Below are 9,546 nucleotides of genomic sequence, written 5' to 3'. Positions count from 1 at the left end.
AGAAACACTCTTGAAGGACAAAATGTCTGAAAGTCGACTTCCTCTTCTAACATTTAAACTCAGAGCACATTATTCTACAACTCAAATATATCTTCTGACAGAAAAGTGACAGTGGACTGATCCAGGACCTGTCTTCACAGATCTGCAGGAAGGAAAGTGATGTCATCAGTCTGAGTTTTATTTTGTCACACAGTAACACCAGAGGACAATCTCTCATAATGTCTTATAATATTTACTTTGAATTTTAGTTTTGTCATTTCCACTTAATATTATTACATTACATTTCCTTCTGTACATGACTGTGGAGACTTTCTGTGGAGCTTGGAGTGTTAAATGACTCAGTGATGTTGCTAGGTACGCGTCCTGCGTCCCTGACGCATTAAAATATGAAAGGACGCACTAAACTTACTATCCATGCGTCCCGGGGACGCACCTCGTTTTTCCCATGAAAAACGATACATTGTGAACATAAAACAACTCTTGTTTAATCACAGTAACTGACAAAAGAAACCTTGTTGTTAGCAGACCGGACAAGCGCTGTTTTAACCCTCTGCGCTTCTAGTCGGCGCAGACGTGATCCCCTGTACAAAGTATCGCGACATGCTAATTTAGCCGCTACCAAAACAACTAGCCCGTCACCGCTGATTTCCTTTCAACCAGGGGCGTCGCACCCGTGTGGGATGTGTGTGTGTTTTAACACCGACACTTTTCCCGTTGAGAGAGTTCAACATCCACACTTTTCCTGCAGTTTTGCACAAACGCCTCTCTGCGGCCGGAGACACTTTCTCCGGCCGCTCTGTGTCTGCGCTCGCTGCAGCTGCCTCCTCTCCTCCTCCCTCTCTCCTCTCCTCCTCCCTCTCTCCTCTCCTCCCTCCTCCTCTCCTCTCTCCTCCCTCTCCTGTTGCTGCTTCAAACATGACACCGGCTTTGGGACTGACCGGCTGATGATTGGCTGTTCTGCCTTAAGTCCCGCCTCTCTTGCTATGTTCGATTTATTGTTCAGCTCGTGCTGATGAGGCGGGATCTACCGTAAAATACCAAATAATAACCGGGCGTTTATTTGTCTCAACCACTTAACAGACCAGGCGTTTATTTGGGACAGGCGTTTGATTCCCTCCTCACAAAACTCCGGGATGAAAATGTCACAAACTTCTCCAGCTTCTCTGTGAATTCTCTGGAAACAGAGAGCAACCAAAAACAAAGTCTGTAACGTTCTCTGATGATTATAAACGTTGATTACTCCTGATACGTTCAGTAAACAGGTCGACACCAAACCACATGATTTGTTTTATAATGTTTTTATGTGTTTACAGCTGCTAATGTATGTAACGCTGTTACTGTGATGACACATGACAGTTAAATATTGAATCTGTCTATAATAACCACATCCTGACATGTAACTGTGAGTTTTGATAATCTAACTACTAATAATAACAATCATGACAAAAAATTAACAAAGACTGCCGATCAAGATAAGAAGCTGCAACTGGCAGTGAGCAGCTCTCTCTTCTGTTAGCAGTGAAGTGACATAGTCCATGACAGAACATCATAAAATATGATAATGTATAAAATAACATTTAATGGTAAAAAAAAAAAAAGTACAGTTGCAGTAGGCTTCTATTATAAATATGATATTATATTTTAATTAAACGAATCAAGACAGATGCCACATTTACATGTCAGGGTGTGGTTATCATAGACACAGATTTAATATTTAAGGGTCATTTATCATCACCCCCCGACCCAAAATTGTTTTTTAAAAAAACACCACCACCACCATCATCACCACATCCATCCCCCGCACTTTTGAAAAGCTTGCTACACCTCTGACTTCAACAATTAAAAATACGAACTTCATAGTAAGTAAACCCACGTTTGCACTGCTCGATGCTGTGCTCATTCGTGTCGATTATGTTTTAACATTTAGGGGACGTGCTGTAATGAAATAAATAAAACATAATCCGGTGGTGGTGATGAAAACTACATTGAATGGCAGCCGCCATTTTGTTATGCCCAAACGGCGTCTGCGCATACATCGCGCTTCCAACGAGATCCCGTTTTTTCGAGAAGGGTCTAGCTGCAGCCATAGACATATATACATGTATGCAGCCGCAGCCGCAGCCGCAGCCAAGCCAGAGCCGCTCCAAAACACGCCCATACAACACTACGGTGGCTGTGGAGGCCCTGAGCACTTAGAAAGCAAACACAAAGGAAACAAAGCAATAACCAGATCATTTTTAACAACTTTAACGGTTGATTCACAACATTAAATGCTTTTCAATGCAAACAATGTGCTTGAAACAATAAATATATACAAAAATAGAAAGTTAAGTAATAAAAACAATAAAAGATTGGGATAAAAGATTAATCTGATAAAAGATTATATAGGACTGCTAAATCTGGTGCATGCATCTTTTCATTTTTTATATAAGTGACTAATGTATGTGCACAAGGTTATTTTAAACTCAATAAAATAAAATATTTACAATAATAATAATAATAATTAGTAGTAGTCATTTCGATTAAAATAGGTTGTTTCCACCAGCCGTTTTTCTAAGAGCCACACTGTCACAGAGCTTGGCCTACTACATCAGATGCCATAATTATCACTCTAAGGTGATGATTTCTTATGGGTTAACAGAAAAGACTGCTGGCCCTTTGACACAAATAAAATGTATTTATGTATTTATAAATATGACCATACACAGGTCTTTAAAATATGTACCTCAAAACACAAAAGTTGAGACAAATGAATTAGCCAGCAACAACTTTTATTGGCAATGAAATAAAACATTATCATTTCACAGACTATTTTTTTATTCATCCTACATACATACTAAAGCGTCTTCAAAAACTCCTCAGAGTCCAGAGCTCTTCTGAGTTTTTCAGCATATTTTTCTAGTTGCTGTAGAGCCTCCTTGCTCATGTTGTTTGTCATGTAATGAGCCAACAGCCGGTTTTCACTGATGAGACAAAATGGAAGATAATAGCGATTAGTAAAAGGAAATTCACACGGAAAGGCTGTCATAAACAAGGTAAAAAACAATACTTACAGGTATTAGCACTCTCCTTATGTATGTAGCATACCTCAAGTCATACTGCAGTCCACATTTATACACTTCTGTGGCTCTGTCAATGGAAAATGCATGGACAGCTGAAAGGGCGTGGACTGTTGCCTGTGTCATGAGGTGAACAAAAGGACATCTTTCATTTAGACATTTAAGTTGTCTGTCATGTTGCAGTTAACAAGATATTAACCATAAGTTAAAGACTGACAATAATAACAATTATACAAAACATGTTAATATAATAAATAAAAAAGTTTCATAATTTACCTCTGGCAGAAGCACATCCATAACAAATGCCACGTGACTGTGACACCTGGTTGTCTGTGCTTCAACCAGGCTTGTGAAGAAGCCCAGCACTCTGTCCAGCTGCTCATCCTCCACAAAGAAAATGATCACCCTGCCCTTTGATGTTGCCCAGGAGGATGTAACTTTTCATGTGATGACCGCCTGTAAATATATATATTTCTTAGGAGAATGCTCAAAATAAATGTACGAACACTAGGCTAACAGAAAATGTTTCACTTAAATCATTCATTTAACATATTTTGACCAAAATTAGTTACACTATGTGACTTAAATTCCATTTTCAAACTCACTTCAAGATGTTGCAGCAGACCGTTATCCTGAGTGATGAACGTTACATGAAGGTCACTAGTGACTCTTCTATGGTGTTCAGCTTGCTGAGCCCTTTCCTAAAATTTGATCAAACAGCATTCAGATGTTAAACGTAATTATTCTGGTTAAGTATATCAAATAAGATTTGTTGTTTGTTGATCCTTTGCATGTCCTCACCACAAGCCTGTGGAAAGATGCGTCTTCACTCAGGATCCCAACGTCTCTGGTTGTGGTGACCACATCATGTTAGTCCATGCTGTCATTATAGTCCTTAATCAAGACACACAAAGTCATGGCTTAGTGCACAGCTGTGAACACTGGATATGTTGTTCTCTTGGGTTAATCTTCACTCACATTAACATGCTCTCTGGGTGGAGAGCTGTAAGGCCTCTTACTGTACATGTGGTCGGTGTCCTGTGGACTCTGAAGAAAGCAAACCATAATTGTGTCAGTTTGATTTATGGGGATCCAGGTAGGATTGACATTTGCACTTAAAATTATCGCACCCCCATTGCAAATTAGGTTTATTGACAAAATGTACAAACTTTCTGCTTTTTACAATAAACAGATCAAACATGAACAATTTAAATGGATTCAAGAATACATCTGTCATTTTTGCAATAAATGTATTTGTATGTCACTTTCTGACATGCACTTAAACGTCACCGTTAACAAATCTCTAGCCAGTACAGTTATTTGAAGTGATATAAAACATGACCCTATTTTTTAAATGTTTTTGTGTGTCAAAATAACACATTGATATGTTGAGTTAAATGACAATATTCTGCGTCTACGTGCCGTGTTCCCTCAATACTTATGTTATCATCCCTTGCTCAGTCATTAATCTGATTTTCATAACGTAAAAGACGACACAAAATGGGTTTGCTTACGCACATTTTCAGTGTATCGGTTTGACGAAATGTGTAGTCCGGTGTCTTTGAAAAACAGTCATTAATGCTCTTTCTGCCTGGCAAAAGACGTCTCAAACATTAAATTAAACGCCAACATCTTCCCAAAATGTAAACGACCTAACCTGAAACGGCATCTCCATCTTGTCTGCCTACAGGCGCTGCTGACAACTGCGGTTGGCGAACGTACGGTTAAAATGACATTAAGTGTTCAATGTTTACACCTCCTAACCGGGAACTTAAAAATAATATAAATGCGTCTCACCTGAACTGGCATTGCCGTCTTGTCTTGGCTGCATTTGCCTTCTTCTTCTTCTTCTTCTTTGACTGCTTGCATTTGCTGCCGTGAGTTTAATCGTCCTTCCCGGCCACCGTAGCAACACGTAGGCGTAGTTTGTAGGGGCGTGGTTTGTATGGGGCGTGGTTTGTAGTGGCTTCGGGGGTCGCAGTGGCTGCAGTTGGGTATTATTGCAAAAATGCCACCAAAGAAAAAGATAGAACCTATTGCAGGTCAGCAGACTTTTTGAATTTTAGTAATTTATTTTGGTGCTATTTATGTTGCTACAAAAATGCTGTTTGATTTGAATGTCATATGTCATGCCACTGTGACAGTTGTTTTACAATAAACTTTTCAGATCTGGAAGTTTAATTTCAGATACATTTTGAACATACATGAATATATCCGTTTGTTATAACCATATCATACCACCATCAAAGGAGTTTAACACTCAATAAAATTTAAGAAATAGAATAATATAAGAAAGAAATAAAAAAATTTAACTGGGGAGTCGGGACCCACTCAACTCACCACCTGTGGGTCCCGGGGACTCACTACATTGAAAACCTATCAACATCACTGATAACTGATTAAAAACAAATACTGACCAGTTGATTTAACCAAGAGGCAGAAATTGTTCTAATAACCTGTTATGTTATTATAAAATATGAAAGTCTCAGGTGTGTTCAGGTGGGTTTGGTCTGTAGAGGCTATGACGTCTCTCACTGACGTCACGTCTCCTGTCAGAACATCAGCTGCTGGACTTGGATCAGTCCACTAGATGACGTCATGACGCTGTGGTGGAGTCAACACACACGTTTCTCTGATATCTTTTAATCTAACAGAGTCAATCTGGTCATCTGTTGTTTATTTAAAACATTTATCTGCAAAGTAAAAATTAGAATCTCTCTCTCATCACTGGCTGTAATGTCACATTCACAGCTTTTATTTCACAGGCTTGTACTGTGTTATCTTCAAGGGTTTCTCTCTGTGTATGAAACCTATTGAGACTCTTTTTCATTCACTTTTGGGAATCTTCAAGTCACAGCTATTGATGGTTTGACTAACTGCAGACTAGGTGATGTCATCTTGTTCTCTGCGTCTAGACTTAATATTAGTTTCAGCTCCTCGGCTCAATACAAACATTATTTCACGTCCCTCAGTTACTTTCAAACAGAGTCAGATCCCAAAATAAGGCTCGTATGGATAAAGCTTTCAGAAAACACTAAAAAAACAAATACAAGGGCAATGTGATTGATCATTGATCACATTTCAGGTCAAAGTGACATAAAGAAGAGACTGTTGGTGGAGCGTCTCCACACCAGGAAGTCAGTCACAGTTGGTGCTGAGGGCTCAATCTTTATGATGACGTCATAGTAAATGGTGGGCCACATTCATGTGTTTGGACTCAGTTGAACTTCCAGGATAACATGAATCTGATGATTACGAACAAGAACCAGAGCACCAACATATTATAAGTCACATCAGCTACAGTCAAAAGCAGCAGGGAGAGGAGGAGCGACAGGAAGTCCCCAGACTCCCTTGAGTAATCACTCCATTTGGAGAGTTGTTGAGTTAAGAGAACATTTATTAACTGTGTGAAACGCTGTCGATGACAAATTCTTCATGATTCGGGCCTTCTAGTAAATTCGGCATATGTTACAGCCTCGTTTTAGGGGGGCGCTGCAGCCCCCTCAGCACCTCCAGCTCCTGCATCCAGGTGAACAGCTTCTCTCCAGCCTTGTATCAGTCATCAGTAAGTGGAGCTACACAGTAACAACCACTCTGTGTTCAAACACTGACCAACTAACTCCACTTCTTCTCTCATTTCACCGGCTACACTCCCACAATGATCCAAATGATGCAACACGTCTTCCCCTCGTGTGAATGCAGGTGTAATAGGTTAAAACTTTGATTTAGGTTTTGCTTCGTCCTCTGATCTCATCAGGAACATCTGGTCACCAGAAGAGGAAGAAGCACCATGACAGTGAGCAGTAAACATGAGTTCATGTTCCAGCCTGCAGCTTCTCTCTCACCAGTCTATCCTGCTAAGCCAGACACTGCAGTACTTAGTTACTTTCACCTGTGGAAGTTAGTGCAGCAGACAAATCCTTCAAAATAAAAGTGTGTCAGTTGATGTGGAGTAAATGTGTTTGATTTGATTATTGATCACATTTCAGTCAACAGTGACAGAAAGAGGCGACACTTCCTGTTGGAGGAGTGTTCACAGCTCTGACAGCTCATTTAGTGACCCACTGACATTTTTATTCTTTCATTACAAAATAAAAGCTTTCATCTGCTCACCATCCTCTGAATGCTGCTTCCTGCTGTCTCCACATCAACTACTGACGACCAACTAACTGCACCTCTGCTCTTCCTCCACCGTTCTCCTCTCAACATGGAGGATGACGTTTGTAATGGCGGCTGTTTGAACTCACAGCTGTTAGTTTGTAGAAATGAACAATGGAGCAGCAGATTGTTGCTGTTTCTAGTGTTGCTAAGCTAACGACAGCTTGTGTTAACAAGTCAAACATTTTACATGTGTAACATTACCTTCAGCTGGAGGTTCACACGGACACGACTGTCTGCACCACAACCATCACAGTGAATGAGACTTTGGACCGGCGCCGCCCGAAGATGCTGTTAGAGTTACACATTAATCACATCGTATGAATCATATCAGTGAAATCTGATGACTTGTGTGTTTAATGAGAGTGTAAAGGTCAAATACATGTTCAGTTGTTGTTACTTTGGATCAACAAAGCAGCTTTAGTGACTATAACAGACCAACATCACTTTAACTGACTGTTAGTTTCTATGAGGTCACTACACAACAACTCACACACAACTCACAAGTTGTCATGAAGAAACATTCAGGTAACAACTTGTGTTATAAAATCCTTCAGCTGTGCTGCAGATACTTTGTGAGTTTTTTTTAACTAGAACCTCGTCAAACACACAGTAAAGTTACATGTTAGTGTTTGTGACTGTGATTCAGTTCAGGTCCAGTTTGAATGAAGTGAGTTTGAGGACGAGTTAACGAGCAGATTAAACTGATCTCAGTTCAGTCAGTGACAGAATCCTGAGTTCAGATGGGGGCCGGTTGGATTTTTCTGTTTATAATGAAAATAGGAGCGAAAATATTTCCTTTCTTGACATTTAGTGAGTTTATGTTGTTGACTTATTAGACTCAGTAGTGAACTGGCTGCTTTTCCATCTCCAGCTGAAGCTACAGGCTCTCAGACTGTCACCTCTGAGCTACAGAGTGCTGTTAGGAGACAGGACGGACACAGAGAGACGTCTTTGACAGGACGTCAACACTGTTGTTCTTCACTCTGCTCAGAATGTTAGCTGGTTAGCTGAATGTTAGCTGGTTAGCTGAATGTTAGCTGGTTAGCTGAATGTTAGCTCGTTAGCTGAATGTTAGCTGGTTAGCTGAATGTTAGCTCGTTAGCTGAATGTTAGCTGGTTAGCTGAATGTTAGCTCGTTAGCTGAATGTTAGCTTGTTAGCTGAATGTTAGCTCGTTAGCTGAATGTTATTGTAAAGTTAAATCATATCTTACCTTTAAAGGACTGAAAGCAGCAGGTGAGAGCAAACACAGTCCGTCCTCAGCTGCTGATGGTCTCTCAGGTGTGCTTCATCACAGGAGGAGGAGCCCAGGTGAGCTCTCACACTCTGTGTACACGCCCTGATGCCTGCTGGGTCCTAGTGCTCAACCTTGTGCTGCCTTCCCCTCCACATCAATAACAGTCCTGACTGTTGTGAAACACATCAGACCTCAGATCAGACTGAACTCAACAGGCAGCCATCTTGGCTCAAAGACCAGGCAGTTTCCCAGCTGATGTTTGTGTGTGAAAGCAGTTCAGGCCTTAAAGTAACTTTATGTCACTGCTTTACCTTCAGATAACAGCTTCAAAACCACTGTGATGCTACACTGACTTATAACAGGGTGAACCCTCTGGGATTGTAAACAGTCTGTGTTTTGTTTCTGTTACAAAATGAATCAATAATATTGAGACTTTATTTTTTTCCTGATTTTAAACAGCGACCTGCCTTCTTCTGTCTGGTTTCAGGACAAAAACTCATTCTGAGGAGATTTTTGAAACAAATGTTGATTTTACACTAAACTGGTCAGAATCTCACGGCTTCACGTGTTTTCATTTGTTTTCAGAAAATGTTTGTGTTACTCAATAACAGGCATAAATGAGTCCATTCAATGTGTTTCTCATTTATAGAACTACAGTGTCAACATGTGAAGTTACTGAGAAACACTTCTAATCCTTTAATGACTGTTTTGATTCATCATTTGGGAAACAACGAGTCATATATATAATATTTATCATTTATTGTTCATTTGTGCTGAAACTGAAGTTAAACAGTGAAGATAAAGCAGCAGTCTGATGAAAAACAGCAGGTGGAGGAAACTGGCCGTCCTTTCCTTTGCAGGGATAGCAGCTCGGTGCTAACTTGTTCTCTGGATTGTGTAGTTAGCTGGTCAGCTCTGCGTCGCAGCTCTGCCGCTGACTGATCTGGAATACTAGCAGGATCTTGCATCGCTGCTGTGAGGAGAAGTTCTCTGAGTTTTGACGACCTGGTCAGTCACAGTTATGAAATCCACAAATCCCCCCTTAGGTCTCAGGATGTTGCTTCACATGTGATCCTGAGAGCACAAATCT

The 9,546-nt window shown here is 40.4% G+C and overlaps 1 long non-coding RNA gene across 2 annotated transcripts; it reads right to left on the bottom strand.

Moving 5' to 3' along the window:
* Nucleotides 1-2,913: 2,913 nt before the first annotated feature.
* On the bottom strand, nt 2,914-4,922 carry LOC115577615 (uncharacterized). 2 transcript variants are annotated; one of them, XR_003983232.1, is made up of 7 exons: nt 4,857-4,922; nt 4,038-4,106; nt 3,861-3,953; nt 3,665-3,760; nt 3,336-3,515; nt 3,088-3,176; nt 2,914-2,963 (listed from the first exon to the last, which is right to left on the bottom strand). It is a non-coding gene; the product is annotated as an uncharacterized LOC115577615 (long non-coding RNA). The 2 variants fall into 2 exon arrangements; XR_003983233.1 differs by lacking the exon at nt 2,914-2,963 and having other exon boundaries at nt 3,038-3,129.
* Between the last annotated feature and the right edge of the window lie 4,624 nt (nt 4,923-9,546).

Source organism: Sparus aurata, unplaced genomic scaffold (genome assembly GCF_900880675.1).
Source record: "Sparus aurata unplaced genomic scaffold, fSpaAur1.1, whole genome shotgun sequence".
NCBI lineage: Eukaryota > Metazoa > Chordata > Actinopteri > Spariformes > Sparidae > Sparus > Sparus aurata.
Note: the sequence above shows the minus strand (reverse complement) of the source record. Positions and strands in the feature narration are given on the sequence as shown.